This window comes from Rhinolophus sinicus, linkage group LG09 (assembly GCF_036562045.2).
Source record: "Rhinolophus sinicus isolate RSC01 linkage group LG09, ASM3656204v1, whole genome shotgun sequence".
In the NCBI taxonomy this organism is placed as follows: domain Eukaryota; kingdom Metazoa; phylum Chordata; class Mammalia; order Chiroptera; family Rhinolophidae; genus Rhinolophus; species Rhinolophus sinicus.
The window spans coordinates 62345071-62368519 of NC_133758.1; the positions used below are offsets into that span (position 1 = coordinate 62345071).

The 23449-nt window shown below is 38.5% G+C and overlaps 1 pseudogene; it reads left to right on the top strand.

Moving 5' to 3' along the window:
• Window positions 1–21523: 21523 nt before the first annotated feature.
• On the top strand, window positions 21524–22044 carry LOC109461351 (EKC/KEOPS complex subunit TPRKB; annotated as a pseudogene).
• The last annotated feature ends 1405 nt before the right edge of the window (window positions 22045–23449 follow it).

A 23449-nucleotide genomic window follows, 5' to 3' on the forward strand; every position in this document is an offset into this window, starting at 1 on the left:
CTGTTAGGTAGCAAGGAAAGGAGACGCATGTAGAGTCCTTAGGATTTATTTGAATACTCTCCTGAAACTTTCCTTAAGTTGGTGCACCATTAGGCAATTCTGATTGCCCACTATTATCATCACCAATTACCTTCATTATTAATGGATGCCCACCGTCAGATTCAACATTCCACATCCCCGTGTTTCATGGTTATATATGTTGGACCTCACATTTATTTTATTTTCACTCTGCCCTTATCACTGTCCCTCCCAGTCTCCCCATTCAACCCTCCTTTGGCAATAAGGTTACAAATCACTTTTTACAGCTTCTTCTCCATATTTCTGCAAAGAGATACCATACCACATTAATGTTACATTATATACCCTAAAGAGAGCGCATATGACCTACATGCATACTTTTTAACAGATTTATTACAGAGCCAGACTGCTGGGCCAATGAACCTATTTATCTTGTGTCACCAGGAGCTTAATATGTCTTACTATTCCAAACCAGCAGCACTACAGGAAAATGTCAATGTAGGAAACCCAGATGGTGAGCAATCAGTTGAAGTGTTTGACTTTTTAACAAAGGAGATAAAATATCTACACTATTGTCTAATCCTCAAGTAATTATGGAGTGCACTAAAGTAAACCCTTTCCTTTATCCCACAACCCCACTTCTATGCACATGGACAATAAGAAAATGCCAAGAGCAGCATGGAGTTCTATCTGCTTTTTTTTTTTATCAGTGATTCAGTTTTGAAATTTTGTTTCCTTTTTAAATTTGACCTTGATGCGCATCACCTAGACACATTGGTGGTGTGGAAGCAGCTTTTGGGAAGATAGATATCTGGGGAATGACTCAGGGAAATCCACACTGTAAAGGTAGGGAGGTGGAGATTTAGCTGAACAAGCATTCACCAGAGAACATTTGTAAAAGTCAATCTCAGAACATACAGAAAAAACATGAACTTGTTCCTAGATCCAAGATTCATTCAGGAAAAGCAACTTGGCCCTGGGACAGAGGAAACTCTAGCAAGACCCTGTACTATTTTAACTTCAAAACTTCATTTTTGTGGCCCAAAGAGTGAGTTTCTGCACCCTGGGACACTGAGTGGGAAGGCAATCCAGAGGACAATTAAGAAGGGATTCGACAATTGACAGAAAGTGGGAGAGGGTTTGAGGCCCCTTCTCACCTCTTCCCACATTATACTTTGGGAAATGGCCATCAACGCTGTTGCCATTGGTCTTCATTGTAAGAGGATGTGTAAGACTACACATTCATTTCTGGTCTGGCACTTGAGTTAAGTAACTTGGGTGAAGACACTCACAAGGTCATTCCAGAGCTGCGATGAGAATGGTGGTCTCCTGGTTCCCAATCCACTGCCTTCTATGATACTTTGGAGGGCAGAAAAACATCACAGTAGTGAAGGGAATGGACTCTGGAGGCACATGGCCTGGTGCCTCCGCTTAAGAACTAACCATGTGAAGGGGCTACTCATTTAACCTCCTTCTAGAAGAAAATGGCTGAATCTCCTGGGTATAACCCCCAAATCAAATAAGCACAGTGTATCGCACATGAACACTCAAAAATGTTATTAGTATTATAATTATATAAAGCATGTCCATTAGCTTTGCTGAAGTCAATCATCTTTCAAAGTCTCTCATAACTATTTTCATGATTCTGCTGTTATCATGAATGTGCTTTCACTTAATTAAATCATTAATTAACATACATTTTAAATTGCACTTTCCTTACATTAGAAGCCACACTTTTAACATAAGAAAGTTTTAAAAATGTATAAAAGTCCACCTTAGAAGACTAGAAAAAATAAGAGAAAATTAAATCCAAAATAAAAGAAATAATAATAATTTTTATTTATTTATTTTTAAATTTTACTACTTAATTTGGTTTAAGTCTTGCTCAGACATTTTAAATTCTAATGAAAAATTTTGTCCATTTCAATAGTCTTTTATTTGCCATTTAAGAACAATTTTTGTTTTTTAACTTGTTCTACATTTATTTCATTAAATCGATTGGGAATTGAGTTTTGCATAAAGTCTAAAATGGGATTTTATGTTATTTTTTCCAAATAACTATATTCTCCTCAACAATTTAGTGAATAATTTCTATTTTCCTCATTATTTTTTCATGTTTAACCTATTGTGCAAGAAATATGTATGTGTTTGAGAGAGAGAAATCCTTTTATCTGAATCTATTAACACTAGTTAATTGGTAAATCAGGAAAGATGATAGAAAGTATGATAAAAGTGTTTTTTTTACCCTCTTTGACTATTTTACTATATTAACTTGTCAATCTTTTAATGTGGTTCCAGGACTTTTTGAGTATATATCCATTGATTGGAGTTCTCCATCCCTTTTCTTGCATCATTTACATTTTCTAAATTTAGTTACTATAAAGCGAACAGAGAATTTATAAAACAAAGCACGATCAGGATTCTTGTATGTTTTTTATGATTTTAATTTTAGTAGCTTGGCTTTGTCTAGTCTTTCTATAGCATTCAATATGATTTTGAGTACAGGAACAGCTCCCCTTTCACACACATTTAATTGGTTCTACATAGTAATGAAATAAAGTAAATACAATGTGAAAATCAACATCATAAATAGGTTGTAGAATGATATCACTGACTTGAGAAGCAAATAATTCTATCACTGGCCAGAATTTACATATATAGTCTACACAAATATATTATACCGGGGGTGCCAAAAAAATGTGTACAAGTGGACACTTTGGTCAACGTTGCTCAAGCAGTAGTTCACCATAATCAGAAGTGTCTGGACGCCGATGGTAACCACTTTGAGCACCTCTTGTAATTGCAGAAGTCAAATGTGACTTGTTTTCATTTTTTGTCATCAGTATATATTGAGTATTACAATTTGAATACAGGTTTTTCCTTTCTTAAAATGTGTACACATTTTCTTTTGGCACCCTCCGTATATATAAAATTTACAGGTATTTTAATTTCTGAGTGGCTGAGTGCCTGGGTTCTATGCATGGTCATTTTGTTTTATAGAGGGAATGAACAGTGTTGGATTGTGCAAAGTTCATTAAAGGAGTCTTATACAATCTTTACATAATATGTGTGTGAACATGTTTTTGTGTTTATATTGTCTGTTTTTCAATGATTATCCAGTTTTATATGAATGAATAGTATTTTAATTTTATCTTTATAATGTTTTATAGCTTGTAGAATAAGACCTTATCTATTATTTCTTTTACTGTTTTAGTGACTCTTATCTGTGAAATCTTCTAGAAGAATTTGAGGGGAATTTAGAATTTAGAATTATTTTACATATTCCATGAATAACTGGAACAATTTTGTTTTTCCAGGCACGTGTTCTGCCTCTTCCCTCCTTCAGTCCTCCTCCGGCAAGTTACTGTCTCCTTACCATGCTGTAGGGCTTCAGCTGCTCCTTATCCTGAGGATCTAGATTATGGTCAACCAGGCAATAGGATCTCAGCTCTGGAGCAGCTGAAGGTTTCCCGGCCCCAAAGCTGGAACTGGGCCTCAGTTCTGTGTCTTCCCTCAGCATCCCCTTTCCCTCTCTCCTGCCACCATCTCCCTTCTTCAGACACCACTGTCAGAAACCTCTCCAGAAACACCTTACTGTTACTTCATTTCCACTAAACTCAGTTGAGAAGTTCTATAATATGCTTTAGGCTGAACTCCTCTCTGGGATATTTGCATTGTGATCAGATTGCTAGAGAAAAAAAAGCATTTCAAGTTATGACAACACAATTACATAGTGGGATTCCAAGTGAAGTCAAGAAGCCTGGACCAGAGGAAAAGGCTTTGGCCTGTGTTTGTCTCCCAATTGCCAGTTTCCTTATGTGTAAAATGAGGGGGTGGGAGTCCATTAAAATTCCCCTTTGGCTCTAGTATTGATAGTGAACAGACGTCTTAGTCCACAAAACCATAAGTTTAAGCACTACACCTTTATTTCTTGACAATTCAACTCAATTTCCCTTTTGTGCACCCAATGTCCTGGTGGAAACACATTCATCTAGGGTTTCCTCATTATTTTCTTCCAGGTATGTGCTTATGTTCCAGAGTCTTCTGAGACTTTAGGTCAGTGGGTGTGGGAGAGAGGGACACTGCTAACACTTTGTACACATTAGTAAGAGTTGCTGCTTCTGGAAAGATGGCTGTTTATCAAGCACCTTTTCTCCCATTGGTGTTAGCTCGGGTCTGGGGCCACAGTGGGGCAGGCAGGGCAGGGGATCCACCCTAGCGCCCAATGTCCTCTGTAGTGAGCCATACTTTGGCAGTGCACAATAGGCATTAAAAGAGTGGGCAGCCCTGGGGGTGGGGTGGGCACCCCACACACTGCCCCTTGGAGTTTTCCCTGGAGTCAGGGTGTGGCAAGAATGTTGAGAGGTGATGGGTCCTTAAGGAAGTGCCCTGGCACTCTGCTTTCTGAGCAGAGCCTGTGGGAGACAACCAGACCATAGGGACAGGAAAGCCTGTTGCAGACATTAGGCTGAGAAGGGAAGCTTGGGCCACCTTGCAGAGATACCAGTGCCACAACTTTGCACAGTTAATAATAAGCACTAGTGGAACTCACAAAGATACTCTGCAGTCTCGCCACCCACCTTCTCCAAGGCTATGTTCAGGAAGTGGCCACAGTTTCTGCCTTCTGTTCTCACCAATAATCCTGCTGCCCTCACTGTTCACACAGGGTCTAGCTTAAAAAGAGTGAGGAGAGGTATATTGATCTTTCCAAATATGCACCAGATGTTAATGACTATCCCATTTCTGTAACTTGGCATCTCCAAGGACTCCAGTTAGTGTGATGATCTTTAATTATGTTTCCCGCCTTGTATTCAGCTCCCAGGGTTGGCTTGTGAAGGAGGCAGGACTGGTCCATACTTGTGTGCTCTTATAAAATACCAGTTTCAACCATGTGAAACTGCCATTTTGTAGGTCAAAATTGTCAAATGTTAGTAATTTTGATTTGACCTAAATTATGAAATAAATGGCATAATAAAAATATTATATCAATTTGCAATCCTCTTTTATTTCTATAATCTCTTTCACTTTCCTTATTTGATGGAGATGGTTGGTCCTATGCTCACTGCCTCAGAGAATGGATGTGAAAGGACAAAGTTCTCTCAGGCCTTGGTGTCCCCAAACCCTAAGCCCTTAAGGCCGTAGTTTTCAACTGGGGTGGAAGCAGGAGATTGGTTGTCACAACTGGGAAGGGGAGGGTGGACGGCATGCTACTGGCATCTAGTGGGTAGAGTCCAGGGATGCTGTTAAACATCCTACATGCACAGAACCCCCCACAACAAGCAGGTATTTGGCTTGAAAGGTCCATAGTGCTGAGGTTGAAAAATTCTCCTGAAGGGAATTTAAGAAACTCAGACGTCAACAAAGTATTTTGAAAAATCATCAAAGAAAACAGATTTCCTCTCTCCCACATATCCTCTTTTCCCCACTAAGACTAGAAAAATATTATGTCAAGCTAGGGGTGAGAGACAGACAGGAAGCATCTTCTCTGTTGTCTAGGAATGTATTCAGAATTTGAGTTCGGTAAGCATTAGTGGAAGTACAAAATCTGCTGGACACATTCTGTAAAATGTTTCAGAATAAAGTGTGAATTAGCTTTTCAGTTCAATTCATTCTTAGTGATTATTCATTCACTGACAACAAGTGGTTTCCCGAATGCCACCTTCTCTGGGTTTTTTGTTATTGTGGACAGAAACTAAGTGTCAGGAGAGAGCGAGCATCTAGGAACACTTCCAGACTGCTGGAAGTATCTTGAATGTTTCATCTCTGATTTTAACCTGCAGAGGGTTTTCAACTGCTCATACTTTGACATGTGTTTATCTGACATAGAATTAACAAACAGCCCCGTTCGTTCATTAATCCAACACCTCAAACTCAGAGTTTGCACAACGTTTCTCATTAATTATCTATCTTTTCATGAAAGCAGCTGAAGTAAACCACTCTGGGGAGTTATAATTGTCTTTAAAGTTTAATCACACATTAGGAAAGGATCTAAAAGGTTTCAGATAGGAAATCACAAAAACAAAAATGAGGCGCATGCTTAATTTAAATATGCAAATCAACTTGATTGTATATATTTGCGTAAAGGTCCTCATTTTTCTAACATTTAAAAAAAAAATTTTCTGAGTGCCCTACAACAAGTTTGTGTGTGTGTGTGTGTGTGTGTATAAAGGATGTTTGGGATTGTGGGGTGGGTGAAGGAGAACACAGAGCAGAAATAGTACAAAATTTGCCCTGAAAAAAGCTAGTTGTTTTTTTCAGAGGATATAAAAATTCTTTCCACTCTTGAATTTACATAAAAAAACAAATTGGAAGGGACCTATGTTCTAAATGACTCTTTAAGAACCCTTTTATTTCTGTGAGGAGATCCCAGCATAAGGCACAGTAACATTAATTGTGGTGAGTATGCAGTTGTGCACTGAATTCGACTCATTAAAATTTAGGGAGTTTTGTAAGGTAGTTGTTAATCACAGCCATTATTAAAAATTAAATTATATTAAACTCAGAATTAAACACATTACCTTAGAGACAAAAGCAATAAATACTCGAAGTGAATCAATGACTAATTTCTCCCTACCTTTTATTGTCATGTATTTTATCTGTAGGATGGATACATATATAATCTAATGGTGCTATTGTGCATCCCCTCCTAACTTCACATTTGCTGACATCATGTTGGCAGCTTAAAATCAGCCATGGTGGGAACATTTACATTATGGAAACTGGCAATGTTATCAATCATACCTTCCTTACCTATTTTACCCTCTCTCTACCATTTACAACACACCAATGGTAATAACTAAAATGACATAAGCAAGGGAGCCTGAGAAGCTTCTGACACACTGTTATCAATAAATTGGAAAACCAAAGCACACTGACTTCATCAATGGAAGATACAAAGGCCGATACCTCCATTCTAAGCCAAACCAACACAGATTAGGCAGTGGATGGTAGCACTCTTCTGGATAGTCCAGTCTTCTTCCTATGATGGCGGGGTGGGGGATGGGGAGCCATGCCCTACTAGTAGATTACAACAGACTAGGGAGAATTTGAGATGGGGAGATGGTGGGGTGAAGAGTAAAAAACTGAAAACATGTACAGAGGGAAATGTTCAGCCCTTCTGACCCCAAGGTTGCTTTGTTCCATAGTCTTGCATGTAGATATGCTAATCATTAGAGGAATTCTGCTTGTGACTTGAGTTTTACAAAACAGCCCCTTACTGGAAGGTACCTTTCCTAGGAGATGAGGAAAGGATGTATGGTTTATCAAAGATTTGCAGGAACCTCGTGACCAGACTCGCATCAGCTAATGTCAGCAGACTAAGCACACCACTTCTGGCGCCCAGGTGTATGCAGTGGCCACTCACCTCTCACCCCTCCCGTTTCCCCTTTCCTTGACATAAAAGAAGGCTAAACTCTGTACTTTCTGACCATGGATTTGAGGCACAATTAGGGCTCCCATCTTCTTGCTTGGTGCCTTCTCAGTCAATAAAACTTTCCTTACTTCAAACTCTGATGTTTTCAGTTTTCGTCTTTTGAATGGGCAGGCACATGGACGTTGGGCTGGTGAAAAGCAGACAGACTTCACCTCAGGTGGTTTGGCACGTGACTCTGGACAAGTTACTTCACCTCTGAATTGACAGTCAAAGGATTTAAAGACAGCAGTTAAATGACCAGATGTACCTGTTAGAAAGATCCTTCTGGTGTCTGGATGGAATTTTGGAGTCAGGGTAGTGTGGAAACAGGGAGACTGAGTAGGATATTGTAGCTTCTCTTTTCAGTGAGAAAATGAGGACTGAGGGCAGTGGGCAGCAGGGTGGGAAGGGCCAGTTGATTGATCTTAGTGTCTCCAGTTTAAGGCACACTGCCAAGAAGATAGTAGGAACTCAGTAATTACCTGGTCATAAAAGAAAAGGTGGTTCCACCATGGTAATTTCTACACTCTCTAGTCCTTCCTCAGATTTAGGACTGGTTTTGCTTCAAGGCAGAAGTACAGCCTGAATTATACCTACATGACCTCCTAGGCCATTTATCAATTTGGGTTATGGTTAGTTTTCTACGAAGTGCCTTCACACACTGAGAGAAATTTTCTCATAATAAGTGAAGAAAAATGAGTTGTTACATTGTAGAGCAGTAGATTTTGAACTTTCAACAAAGATCCAACATAAGAAATACATTTTTAGCATAACTCAGTATATGTATGCATATAAAAATGTGCAGACATGGATAAAAATGAAACATTTGCATAAAATATTATTTATCTTTATTGTTTGTAATGCACATGGATATTTTTATTCTATTTTATTTCATTATAAAGTGGTGTTCAAGACTCTCTAAACTGACTTCATGATCCACCAATGAGTCAAAACCCACAAATTAGAAAACATTCTTTTGGCAGGATGAGAAAATGTCATTTATGTCTTTCATTTAGACATATCACATTAGTATGAACAATAAATGAACAGTTCATTGAAGAAATTAAATGCATCAAAACATTTATGAAATAAACAATAAAAAGAAAACACTTAACAGTATTCAGTCTAGTCATAAAAAAATGTTAGCCTGCCACCAATAGCTATGCAATTCTCCCTCTTTGCTAATAAAGCAATTTTTGATGATAAGTCTCTGTCCTGCTCATGTATGTCCCAAACTTGGCAGTCTTTTTAGGAATCTGTCTCATCATATGTATGTAATCCATTTGCTTTTACCGTAAGAGCCAACAGTGATTCTTTATCAAGGGAACTCACCAAGAGGGCTACCAACTTTTCCAATCGTGTTTTCACCTACAAGTAAACAAAACTCCTTCAGGAATTCTAGGATAAGAACATGGGAACAATACAGTCATCCATGCTCGGTGCCCTGCTGTCAACACATAGCACCAGTAGTTTCTTTGCCACCCAGCAGCACTCCCGAATTACAATGTCTTTGCAAAACATGACAGAATTTAGGGCACTTTACACTTTAGGGTACACTTTACACTTATGGAAATTTATGGTATGAAAAAGAAAATTGACTCATTTCTTCATTGGCTTAGGTCACATAAGTATAAGTTAACGACATTAATTTGAAAGGTAGATATATAGCTAAGGTTGTTCATTTTGATCACATACTTGATCAATCCATTGTAATAAATTAATTGTTCAAACTCTGTACCTTTTTCACTCTCTGTGTCTTTCTTCCCAGGTAGTACAATGCTCCCTACCGATCTCTTGGCCTGGTCCCAGGACCTGCTTTGAATAGACTCATGATCCCTGGAGGAAGATGTCATAGGTTCTGACTCACGGTAGGAGATCATTCTATAGAACTCTAGATTCTTTTGTAAAAGGGAATCAAGAGGATTCTGTCAGTGGCCACTTCTCATTGGAGACAGTAGAACTCCAGAAAGTCCCTCCCACTGAGACAGCCAATGATGGCAAAAGCTATCGCTCTTTAGGCGTTGCTGTTAAAAAGACAGCTTACCAAGTGATTGCTGTGCTGAAGCCTTTGGGGTTCCAATTCCTAATGAGACAAAAATGTTTTGATTAATTATATTATATTATGTCAGTAGGAACTTGGGAAATGCTTCAGGTGGCTAGAAAACAGGTCTGGAACTTTAAGTAACAAATGCTTGGATGGAGTTAAGCATTCCGAGTTTTCCTGTGCTTAATATGTTACATTGCTATGTTGATATGTAATGTCACAGATGGTAATATTAGTCATGAAAGAACAAAGGAGCCAAGTTCATAGCCAAATGAAAGTTTAAAGGAGGGTACAAAAAGTGAACTTACCCCACAGACAGGTTTTTCTTATTGAAAATGTCTGAAACACCATCGAACACCTTCCCAAGATCCATATGTTGGCACAAGCAGATGGGGAAGACTGTAAATCTCTCCACTGGCTTAGCTCCCACTCAAGAACTAAAGCAAGGAGTGTGGTGAAATCAAATTCAGCAATGAATGGATGATCCTAATTTAACAATGGGCAGCCTGCCCACACATTCTCATGCAAACCAGCGGTGGCTTCCTCTTTTTCTAATTAACTACACAGCCTTTTCCAACCAGAAGATTTAAATGTTTACTTCTGTTTGCTTTGCGTCATTTGCATTTCTTTTGATTCTAAAAGGAAATTAACCCCTTAGGCCTAGGAGCGCATCCTTTTGAAGAAATAAACAAAATTGGGAAAAAAAATTACAAAGTGAAACTCCATTCACTGTACATATTCCTGTCCAGCTAAATAATAAGACTGGTATTTTGAATGATAACAATAGTAATTTATAGGCAATAGCCAATGTTCCTTGAAAAGCCAGGAGGTAGAGATCACAACCAAGATTTTAAAAATGCTGCTTTTCAAATAAAAAAAAAATCTGTAAATTCCTAAGAAGGAAGAGCAGCTTAGCTTTTGAGTCATATAGAGAGACATGAAAGGTAAATTCATTTTCCACTGGAGAAATTACACAGAATTCTTCACCCCCTCATCTTTCAGATAAAATGTAGGAGGTGAAGAAAAAAGAGAAGCAGTTCACCTACTCAGTACGTCTATTGTTAATTCATTTTGACAGATGCATTCTCCTCATTTTAGGCACCTGGGCTGTGACTAAGAGAGGGCAGGAGAGCTGACTCTGACCACAGGAACTATATTTGGAGGCTGTAGCAACAGAGAAGAAGGGCTGGCTTTGGTACTCTAAATGGTTGTAGTACAGGATAATTAGATGGAATCGTACACGGAAAAAATTTGTTAGAGTTACCAAAAATATTTCTTAACGAGAAGCCTGTTGTGCTCTGAAGTAGTCAAAGGGATGTAATGAATATTTCATCTCTTGAAACATTTAACAGAGAAAGAGATGCAGGAATAGAAAGTATATCTTAGAGCTGTTTTCTGTTGAATAAGCGTGGAGATCATCCATCTTCCCGGCCTTTATTTCTGCCTCAACTAGTAAGGTGGAGAGAGCGACAGCAGACACCATAAACATCATTATAAGAGATCAGATCTTTGGATGTGAATGGTGGCAATAAATCTTATTTCTATCCCCTATGAAGTGAAAAAGCAAGTGTTCTTGATTTTTTTGTGCTACTTATTTTCCTTTAGCAGATCATTCTGCTGCAAATGCTAAAGGTATTTCTAGTTCTAGAAAAATAAACAGTAAAATTTGAATTTATTGATATTGAGGGCAGATAGTTTATGGAGCATAAAGGAATAGCATTCTTGAAGTTTTGAGCATAAAAGTGGTTTAGGGGTCTTTGGTCATGAGAGAAGGTATACCTAAAGAGAAGACACCACTCCAAGGAAGGAAGAGAGCATGGGCTTTGTGATCCAGTTCTGTACAACACAAAACTAACCCATTAGTGAAATCAGGCTTTATACACTATGGTGTTTTAGCTTTTAACGGGTTGTTTTGCTTTTACTGTAACTTTCAGTGATGACTACTTAAGGATATCATTAGCTCAGCTATTGTTGGGTGTATTACATAGCACTTTTCACATCTGAATGCGTGCAAGATCACTTTGTAGGGGTTTTGCCAAATTGCAGATTCTGATTCAGTAGGCCTGGGGATATAGTCTGAGATTCTGCATTTCTAACAAGCTCCCATGTGATACTGATACAGCTGGTCGGTGCACCACACTTTGAGTAGTAAGGATTACATCACTGCCTGCTCTTAATCCATCTTCTTCTGTGAATACAAACTAGTATAAGGTATTGCCCTTGTTTAATACATGAGGTATGAACTAAATATTATGTTTCATTATTTTTCATTGTGTTTTACAGTTCTCAAATTTCCTAGAGCCATATCAAAACTCTGATGGCATATTATAAAATCATTTAAATCCAGTGTTCCCCAACCCTGGCTGCACATTAGAATCACCTGGACACCTTTTTAAAAATACCAATGCCCAGCCTTTACCCAAAGCCAATCCAGAATTTCTGGGAGTGAGGTCAAGACATCATTTTTCTCCCCATCTTTTTATTAGAAAAATTTCCAAATTTACAGAGAAGTTGAAAGAATAGTATACTGATATGCATATATCCACCATGTTGAAAGAATAGCTTAGTGACTATACATATCCTCATATACCTAGATCCAACAACTGTTAACATTTTGTCATAATTATTTAACTATACATTTTTGCTTTATCTAAGTCTATGGTTCTCAACCAGGGACAAATTTACCCTCCTGGGAACATTTAGCCTGAAAACATTTTTTGCTGTCACTACTTGGGGGAGGGGGCAGTATGTGATACTGATATCTAGAAGGTGGAGGCCAGAGATCCTATTAACCATCCTATAATGCTCAGGGCAGTTTTCCACTGCAAAGCATTATCCAACCCAAAGAATCAGCTGTGGCTGAGCTGAGACACCCTTACCTAAATATGATTCATACTGAACCATTTGAAACAATCTCGAAGACCTTTTCACTCCCAAACACTTCAGCATCTCCAAAAATGATGTTCTCCTCCATAATCACCATGTCAATATCCTACCCCTTCCCCCCCCAATTTTACCTAATAGTTTTGGTACCATTGATATTCCTTGCCTGAATCACTGGAGGTTACAGACAACTCAATTTCTTCATTTTTTAATGTAATGAATTATCACAGATAATTCATGGAATTATCAACTATTATATGGCACATGGATTGAAAGTCACTAAGATGAAATCTATACATTTATTATGAAGAAAATGATTTTTAAATTCCATGATCTCTATTTGTTAGCTAGAATTCTCCTATGAGAAAAAAGAGCCTTCTTTATCAAATGGAAATCAACTATAGTTTCTTCTAATGGTCAGGATAAATGTTTAATTCTTTTCTTTAACTCTTAATTTTCACAATAGATTTCAGAATAGTTGATGTTATAGTTATTTCTTGACCAGTTATTCATAGCATTGACATTTATGAATCCCAGGATGTGGCCAAAAATAGCTGGAAACAGCAGGGGTTCTCACAAATATTTTTCCAATCAGGAAAAAAAAAAAAGCTACAAGATTTTTTCTTTAAAGGAAATGTTGGGAACACTATATATATTAACATAGATTTTGATGCATTTAGGTGTGAACCTCTTTTGAATTTTAGAAAGGGAATATGTCTTTAGCAAAGATACTTGTGGAATTGTCAACTGTTTAATGGAAGTTGATTGAAAGTCACCAAATTGAAATCTATTCCTTCATAATTTAGACTATGAATAGCCTGTTTAGTCTCTCCTGAATCCATGGGTGATAAGTCATGTGTGAAAGCCAAACTCTTCAGACAACAGTTGAACAAATATACAGTCAGGTTCTTGGATTAAAAGATTGCTGTGTTTGGAAATCATCATTTTCCACAAGAGAAAATGAACATATTACAGAAAGCAACCGGAACCAGTTTTACCTCTTTATTTCAAAGCCTCAGAGTGCTTTATTCCTGAGCCTAGAGTCTCATCTCCATTGCTTTTCTTTGGGAATGGTAATGTTTAGTCCACTGACAGTTTTTAAATTCATTTTAACATGCTACAACAGATTCTTAGACCAGATCCCAAACCTATACCTGGGGAGATAAGTTATTTCCTTTAATTCACTGTCTTAGGTCTGACTAAAACGAAGAACTCTGCCTTCAGTTTATAATGTGGTAAAATTGTTTTCATGATGAATAAATGGGCACTTAGCACCAAAAACTTGCAGGCATCATCCAGATGTCGCCAAAGTTGAGCGAGCACATGGAGCTGGTCACATGGAGGCTTCTGTTAACTGAACACACAATCTGGAAAGAAGATGCATTCTTTCAGGGCCTGGAAATTTTAACAGTATCTGGCAGCTACTTGTTTTCAAGATAATCTTGACACTGTTTCTGGTTATAGGCAGGGGTGGGGGTGGGGTACTGAAGTCTATGGTTTGGTGGCTTGCTGAAATTGGGTGGAGATGTTGTTATGTTGGCGCCTGGAGCGTGAGCACAAATAAGCTTGAGAGGAAGGAACCTGTGATCCTGTTACTTTCGGTCATTTAAGGACCTAAATGGTGTGGGTGTGATGAAAAAGGGAGAAGGAGAGAAAAAAGGGAACCATAAAATGAGTTCTGTGGACACAAAAGTAATTGGTTAATTCATCCAGGCTTTCACTTTTTAAATAATGATTTGGTTAGGTCCTTAATCCTTAGCCAACTGACTCCCTGAAGACCTATTAACTCATTATTTTATCTTTTAAAGATGTGCCATCAAAGCAACCATTTCTAAAGTTACAAAACCATCCTCTCAGTCAGCTTTGGCTTGGTCTGTAAGGTTTGATAAACTGACTAGTTTTTCGTTATGACTCTGCCAGGGCTGTGTCTTGTCTCTCACTCCTGCCCCCTGCCACTGGTGGCAGAAGAGTAGACTGTCACCAAATATTACACACACACACACACACACACACACACTCCACTGAGCAAATGATGTTTCAATTTTATTTTCATTGAACTGAGAGATTCCCTTTATTCTCTCTTACAGAACAGGCAGAAGCAGAAATAAAGAAATTACTTCCAGATGGGTTTAACTTGATGACCTTTTTGATCACCTTGCTTGTTCTGTTGAGGCAAAATGCTATTTTTTCTAATTTTATCCTGCCCCATGACAGAATCAACCATATAGACTCGTAATTTAAATGTGTATTAATAAATATAAAATGTGTGAGAGTCCTTTAGTTAAGAGCAGAATTGCAGTTTTAAAGTACTTCTGACTTCTTAGAAAGAAAGACACTGTCATTAGAGAAACTAACATGTTTTATAAACATCAAGGAGCCTGGGCTAACAGCTATAAAGAACTAACATTTACCCTTTCCTTTTCAAAATTATATATGTATTTAATTATGTACATAATATAATACCTGTGTATAAAATTATTCAGTATATTATACATATACTATAAACACTTAAGCTTAGACCCTGTAATGCACAAAATAAAAATAGGATCCAAAAAAGAAACATCATGAAAAACAGTAAAAAACAAAAGTGATTTGTCAATTGATCAATGTTGGATCAATGTTGTCAGTAAGTTTCACAGGGTCCTACAGTAAGAGTCATAAGACCAGAGTGAAGATTTTTGAGTTGTACGCCATTTTAAAGTTTAAGAATGGCCCCCCATTTTTGCTTGCCAGCCCTATTACATTTTACTTTCTTGATGAAAACACCCATTAATTCAATATGTATTTATTAGATACCTACTGTATGCCTGACATTATGAAAAATTTTTGGATAAAACATAATAATACAAAAAAAAAAAGCCTCCTGGAAAATTTCCATCACATAGATGTATAAACTAGTAAACTTAATCATGAGTTATGGGTGCTGCAATAGAAATAAATTCATAGGTGGTGGAAGCTCAAACAAAAGAGAGGGAAATGTTGTTTCTTAATTAGCTAGTTAGGGATAGCATGAAAATTTGAAACTGCCGATTAGAGCTGCCAGTAGATCTAAACAGTCCCTGCTTCTTCCTAAGAGTGGAAACAGTTTTCTGAGCACAGGCTCCAAAGTGGTCAGAGTGAAGCGTGTAGATATTTTTTTATATTGTTTTGTTTTGATTTTTCTTCATGAGCAAATGTTGGCTTTCACATTTTCCTTTATCCACTCCTAGGATAAACAGAGGGGCAAAGGATCTAGGAGGAAAGTAAGGGCATTATTTGACACAGAAGGGAAACCAAGACTGCGGTACTTGGGGCAGCAAACTAGAAGTGACAGGTGCTAGCGGGGAGGAAATGATGACACAAAAGGGACACTGTCATGCAGAGTGTCATGTGGGGTCTCTGCTCCCGCTCCCTGCACAAGAACACAGGTGTCGTGCGGGGCAGCCTGCGGGGTCTCTACTCCCACTCCCCATATAAGAACGCAGGATGTGGCCAGGCCCAAAAGGAATACCCACGGAGCCATAGGTAGGGAAGTCATACCACTGTGGTCTTACTGGAGGCTGGGTTCACACGACATGCGACCTGCTGTCCGCTTTTCTGCCAACCGACCGACGACTCTCCTCCATTTTCCTCGACTCTGCTCTTCTTCCCTCCATAGCCGCAGCAGTTATATTAGTGGCCAATGGCTCAATGGTTACAGCTGACAGTCAACTAGCCACAGCTGACGACCATCTACCACCCGAGCCAGCACCCCTCCATATGAGGCCGAGAGCCTGGAAACTGCTCTCTGGGGCTCTGTCCCCACAGACACCAAAGAGAAAAGGAAAAGAATGTCAAAAGAAAACAATTTTTTAAAATATATGATTTGAAAGTGATTTAAACTTACAGGAGTTTAAAATTATGCTGAGGGAATGTGCTGTTGGGCATTAAAGAAGAAACTATAACTAAGCCCCCCAAAGTAGGAAAGCTAAGAGCACTTTCTATTATTGTTTGGAGAAGGATGTTTATGCCAAGGTAGTTGTATGATAAATTCTGTTATGAATTCTGTATCTCAACTGATATTAACTGTGGGGACAGAACCAGGAGTGCAGTTTCCAGGTTCTCAGCCTCATGTCGTGGAAGGGTGCTGGCTCAGGTAGTAAATGGCCATCAACTGTGATTGGATGGCCATCAGCTGTGGCTAGTTGGCTGTCAGCTGTAACCAGTGAGCCATTGGCCACTAATATAACTGCTGTGGCTACGCTAGCAGAAAAATGGGGGCTAGCAAGGAGATGGTGGCTGAGCTAGCAAGCGCGGATTGCAGAGAGGCTGCCAGCAAGAATATAGTGGTATGACTCCCCTATCTGTGGCTCCGTGGGTGTTCCCTTTTGGCCTCACCATGTCCTGTGTTCTTATATGGGGAGCAGGAGCTGAGACCCCGCATGACACCTGTCGTGCAGGGAGGCCTGCAGGGTCTCTGGTCCCGCTCCCCACATAACGCAGGATATGGTGAGGCCAAAAAGGAACACCCACGGAGCCATAGGTAGGGGAGTCATACCACTACGGTCTCACTGGAGGCTGGGTTCACTGGACGTGCGACCTGCTGTCCCTTTTGTCTGTAACCCACCCACGACTCTCTTTCACTCTCCTCCTTCTCTCTGCTAGCGTAGCCACAGCAGTTATATCAGCGGCTAATTGGCTAACTGGCTACAGCTGACGGCCAATCAGCCACAGCTGACGGCCATCTACTACCCGAGCCAGCACTCCTCCACGTGAGGCCGAGAGCCTGTAAACTACTCTCTGGGGCTCCGCCCCCACAACACCCCACACAAAATTAACACACAGGAGTTTATTGTCGAAGGGGTTCGAGGGAAGCAAGTCACCCTACTGCCACAGATAAACAGGAGTTGTGTGTCTGAAATTCCTCAAAGCATTGAAAGAGTCAGTCCCCTTCAATGTCATTATATATTTTAACCATTTGAAACCTATTTATAACACACATGAAAGTAATTTATCTTCCGAAGAGTTGGCACACAGCACTTCCCACGTCAAACATTTCCAACAAGTCCCATTCACACAATTACCTTGTGCTGGTGAACTTGCCAAGCTTTCTTCGGTGGTTCACTTACAAGGAGGCATGTCTAAGGGTGCATGGGGAGCATAATTACAATTCTTCTCTGATTGAAGAAACGCTGAGGAGTCCCTGAAATTCTCTGTATTTCAGGAGGCTACACTTCAAAAAAATAGCAAGGAACGTCGCAGTAAAACCTAATCAAGACAATGGTCCACTTCCACTTTAGAACTGGATATCTTAAATTTATAATGGCTATTCTATCTGCAAGGATGCAAGGGAACCAGGGGAGGAAGGAGACCTGTTTCCTCCTCTCAGACCTTGAGTTTTCACTGGTCTCAGAACTTGGAACATTTCCTTAGAGTGTTGCCACCCCTGCCTCCCTCCTTTCTTCCGTCTTTTTGTTCTTTCTTTTTTCTTGGCTTCCTTTATCTTTTCCCATTCTCTTAACCTTCTTGAACCACCCAGAACAAGAACAAAAAAATGCATCTATTTTATATGAAAATTTAAAGAAGCAAACTGAGAATTACTTGCACAAGGATAGGTCAAAATCTTCCTAAAACTTTTTCCTCATTAAATAAATGTTCAAAGTCAAAAGCTGCAGTCATACTTAGACTAGAAATGCTGCTTCAAGTTCAGAAGCCCTCTCTAGCACCAATGGCTCAGCTCAATCTACCTATTGCCAGCTATGCTCAATATAAGCAATAATTGACCACAAAGAAGTCATCACACTGGCCCCACCCACCTCCCCTTTTGTTTTGAATGATGAACACTCAAATTTTCATTTTGTTACCCAACTGCTCCAAGAAGTCTTACTGCCTGAGGAAAAACCATGACTTGGTGACCCCACTAAGTTAGGGTTGTCCTATGCTGGCCTCATGTTTCATGTCCATGTGGACCTGTTGCCTTCTGTATAAGCAGTATGGTTGTCATCCTTTCACTGCACACGACTGGTCCGAGCCCATTGGGGACATTTTATCTCCTTGCTACGGAGAGATGTAAGGAGAAGCTTACTTTGGAAAGGGATTCTACTCTCCACTATCACGTGAACGAGAAATCGCATTGCTCCATTGCTGCTGGCAGCCATCTGAGGAACATAAAAAAACCAATGATAGGATGAAGCTGATGACCCAGTGAGCAGAGGAAGGAACCAGAAAGAAATGGTACCTTGTCCAGGCACTGGTTCACTCCCTCCTAAAACTTATCTTTACCTCTGGACTTCCTCTTAAGTGAAATAATGTTTCCTTATTCAGTCAACTTGATTTAAGGTCTATTAAATGAAGCCAGAAACATCCAAATTGATATACTTTCTAATTAAAAATGTTTTTATCTTAATTCCTTCCTTCCTTCTTTTTTTCTTCTTCCCTCCCTCCCTCTCCTCTCCCTCACTGCCTTTCTTGTTTTCTTTTTCATGGTGTTAGGGTGACTAACTCCCCTCTTTTTTTTTTTTTTTTTTTTTGAGAATAGGTAATTTTGAGGGCTGTGGACATTCAGTGTTCAAAACAAGATGGTCCAGGGCAAACCAGGATGGTTAGTCATCCTATTAAAGGATTGTACACCTGAAACCTATGTTACTTTACTAACAATTGTTACCCCAATAAAATAAAATAAAATAAAATAAAATAAATAAAATAAAATAATAAAATAAAATAAAATAAAATAAAATAAAATAAAATAATAAAATAAAATAAATAGTTTTTATATGTATAGGAAGGTCATATACTTCTAGAAATTGGATACTATTTTTCATGAGGAAGAGTTTTCAATAAAAAAATGGTTTCCTTTTCATTATTCAGGAATAATGAGGAGAAATAAAACAAACACAAAAACAAATACTTGGATTTTCATACCTGGTATTACTGCTTCCCTCACCTGGCTATCTACTATGAGTTAACGTTAGAGGTCCTATGGTGTAAGACCTGAGAGAGAGAGAGAGAGAGGAAAGAGAGAAGGAGATAGAAAGAGAAAAGGAGAGAGAAAGAGAAAAGGAGAAGGAGGAGGAGGAGGAGGAAGAAGAGGAGGAGAGAGAAAGGGATGGTGGGAGGAAGGAAGGAAGGAAGGAAGAGAGCCTGTGAGCAGACTTACAAAAGGTCACAGTGCTACTGAATGGCAGAGCTGAGGCAAAATCAGAATCTTACCTCAACTTCATTCTGTTCACATTTTCAGAGATATTAATCAGTTCTTATGCTCTCTACAATGTTCCCATTTCTTTTTTTTTTTTTTTTTAATTAGTTTCAGGTGCGGAAGACAAAGCAAAACTTAGACGTTTATCATTTATATCCCACACTGTGTGAACCCCCCTCCCCCCATCCACTATCCCTCTGTACGTTCCCCAAATTAATTTTCAAACCCCCATGACCATCTTGTGGTTACCGACTATTTTTCAAAACCTCTCACCTTCCCCTTATCCCACCCCCCCATGGAACTACCTTATGATCCCGCAATCCCACTCCTAGGTGTCTATCCGGAGAAATCCAAAACTCCAATTCAATGTTCCCATTTCTGATTCTGGGAATATCTCTCAGTTTCCCCAGCAGAGAAAACAGTTTACTAATGTCTGGTCTCTTGCTCACATTAAATATAATACGTGTATTCCATTGACTGCTTTCCTTCTTTTATCTCCTTGTGGATGTCTAAATAGTCACTCCAAAATGAACACATTAAACATTCTGTTGGCTGTACCTGAGACACATATACAAAAGTCTCCTACCACGATTCAGGACATAGCTCCTCTTGCCCAAATGTTGCAATTGTTTCCTAATGCCTCCCACTGCCACACTTGACCCCAGGCCCAGGAGATTCTCTACACAGAGGCAGAATGACCTGCGAAAGCCTAGGTCTCACCCTACTGTCTCTTCTCTGTGAAGCCTTCCCTGGTGAGTCTCTACCCCAGCCTGCTTTATTTTCTTCACATCATGTGTTACCATCCACTAGCCTATATATTTAACTCATTTATTTATTTGTTTCTTACATGCCTCCTTTACTAGGACATAAGCTTAGTTTAGACCAGTGCCTAGCACACAATTATCATTAAATAAATATTTGTTGAACAAATGAAAATAATTTTTCTGTTCAGAATCCTCCAAAGTCTTCCCACTTCATTGAAAATAAGAACTAAAGTCCTTGCAATGGTCTAAGACGCCCTACATGATCTACCTTGCCACCTCAAGCAACCAGCACTTCTCTCTCACTTGCTCGTTCAGCTCTGACACTGGGTCTCTCACAGGTCTGGGCATGCCAGGCAACTTCTACCTCAGACCTTGACCCTCTGTCCTTCATGTTCCTGTTGCAGGAAGTTCCTTTCATAGACATCTCTCCAGCTTCCTCCTTCCTGTTCCTCAGGTTTCTGCTCAAATGGAAGTGCATCACAGCCTTCCCTGATCACCTGGCACAAAATAACATTGTCTGCATCCTACACTTCCCTCCCCTGTAGCCATTGTTCTCTTTCTCTACAGTACTAACATGATTTTACATATTGTCTAATTATGGACTGATTGCTTATGCCCCACCCCCAACCTGCCCCACTTGAATGTAAGCTTCATGTAGGAAGAAACCTGGTTTGTTTGCTACTGTTCTAACCTGGCATAAAAGAATTGCTCAATAAATATTTGTTGAATGAATGAATGGATGAATGAATGATTTTCCATTAGTAATGGAAATTACTAGTTAGTAATTCCTCTTTACATTTATTACATTTTTCCCAGTTTATCATTTGACTTATAATTTTTATGTGGAGCAGTAATTAATTTTTATTCACTTATTTCTTTCTTTTCCTTTGTAAGTGTTCTTCCCTGAAAAGCCCTTCCTGAACCAAATATCCATTAAAGACACATCTATGATTTCTTCAAATATTTTATGGTTTTATTTTTTGCTTTTAATCTTTTAATATACCTGGAATACATTGCCTATGTGAGCTAATATAAATAGATTATTTTCTAAAGAAAAATTTTCTGTATATTATGTATTTATTAGGATTATTGACTAATTCATTTCATATTTATTCTATCTACTTCTATCTTTCTATTCATAGCTGATTCCAAGTTATTTACTTTATTCCACGTGTCCTTAGGATATTGTTTTAATTATTACAATTTTAGGAGACAGACAGGGGATGTGGTGAATCCTGCTTATCTATGAAATGCAGTTAACACACCAGCTGGACCTGTTTCCCAAATGCACGGTAACCCTTCTGTTGTTTGAAGATGTAAAAAATGTTTGAGGAAAAAGTCTATGGAAGGTGCCACTGATGTTTAATTAATAAACCCTACAGTGATTGTCAATCCATTTCAGATACTTGTGGCGGAAAACAAAGCAGTTCACCTCTACACACTGGGAAAAATGAAGACAAGAACTCTATCTACTGAAATTATTTTCAACCTTTCCCCAAATAACAATATTTCAGTGACTTTAAAAAACTTGGTATCTCAGAAAATTACACTTCAATTCTGTTTACATTAAAAAATGGAAAAACACACACAAATAAATCAGGAAGACCTAATATCTTAGGTTAAAGGTCAACAAGTTTCTCTGAAAAATCTTCCTGAAATAACAAATATTACAGAAGTCAAAAAGATATGTAAACTATCTTCACAAGAAGAAAGTATTGGGACGTTATTGGATGGTATTATTTGTAGAATATCAACAAAAGGTGTTTTGTGAAATGACAAATATTAACATTTTTCAGCATTTATAAAAAATAATTACAATTTTATGATATGGTTTAATATTTTTCTTGTATTTTTATTTAATCTTATTTTTATTTAACCTTGTTTCCTTTTAATTTTAAGGCTAATTCTAGAATTATGTTAACAAAGTTCTAGAATGATACTATGAAGGCTTTGATTTAAACTGTGTTGGATATCATTAATAAGTAGAGAAATTGTGGAGCTCATTACACTATTCCATGTTCTAATATAAGACTCTCATTTGGTGAAGGCATAGTCTGCAGATTTTTTCACTGTAAACTTACTATTTTTTCCCCCTTGTAATTAGTAAACATTTAGGGAGCAATGCACTGGTACTATGAAAATGTCTTGTTTCTCCTCAAGCTTTTTCTCAATAACTTTAGCATCCATTGGTGGATCTTGCCACAATTATTACTGTGGTGTCATACTGCAGATTTCCCTCATTCCTGTTACATTTACTGATTACAGTTCTTCTGTAAGGAGGAGTTGTACCATCTCCCCCATTTATTTATTCAGTTATTTTATTATGACAGTGAAGGCTGTGGGTGTTTATTTTAGTCTAGGGATTCTAATCCAATATTATTGTTACTTTGTTTCTCATATTGTTCCAGCTTTGGCCCTTGGAACTTCCTCTAGGTTGGCTCCTTGGCCCTTTGTCATGCCCCCATCCTTTCGAACACATCCTTACTCTTTGATACTACAAGGTACTCCAGGTTTATCTTGTGTTTTTCATGATTGTGCCTTGGAATACACCATTTATTAAAAAAAAAAAAAAAGAAAGGACAAAGAGAAAGAAAAGAAAGAAAAACAAAAAAGGTATAGCTAATTCTTACTTGTTCAACATTTGCTAAATAATTTATAGATTGTAAATTTATTTTTTCTCCATTTGCAACCATACTTAGGATAGAGGAATGCTGATTAACCTATGATGACAAAGATAAATAGCTTAGGAATCAGAAAGAATACCAATTTTTATAGTGTCTTCACATGCCTGTTTAAAAAATTTGGTCTCTTTGCTCGATAACTTTGGTAAAATCAAACATGATGTTTAGAGATTACTTACAAACACCAATGATCAAAGCTGCCAATTTCTATAAAATATCAGACTTCTGTTGTCTATAACACAGAATGTGCTGCCAGAGACCCCATCTTCTCCATCTCCCCCTCACTCACTATGCTCCACCTAGCAATCCTGAGGCTTTTCTATAGACCTAAGGATCTACAGAACACTATTTGTAAACAACTGGTACTGCTCAAGTCCAATACCCTCAGTTTACAGATAACCAAACTGGGGTTAAGAGTAAAATGAGTGCTCCAAGATGACAGAGTCAGTAGTGACTCCCCTGGGGACTCTGCTTTGAACCCACTTAGGTGTCCCT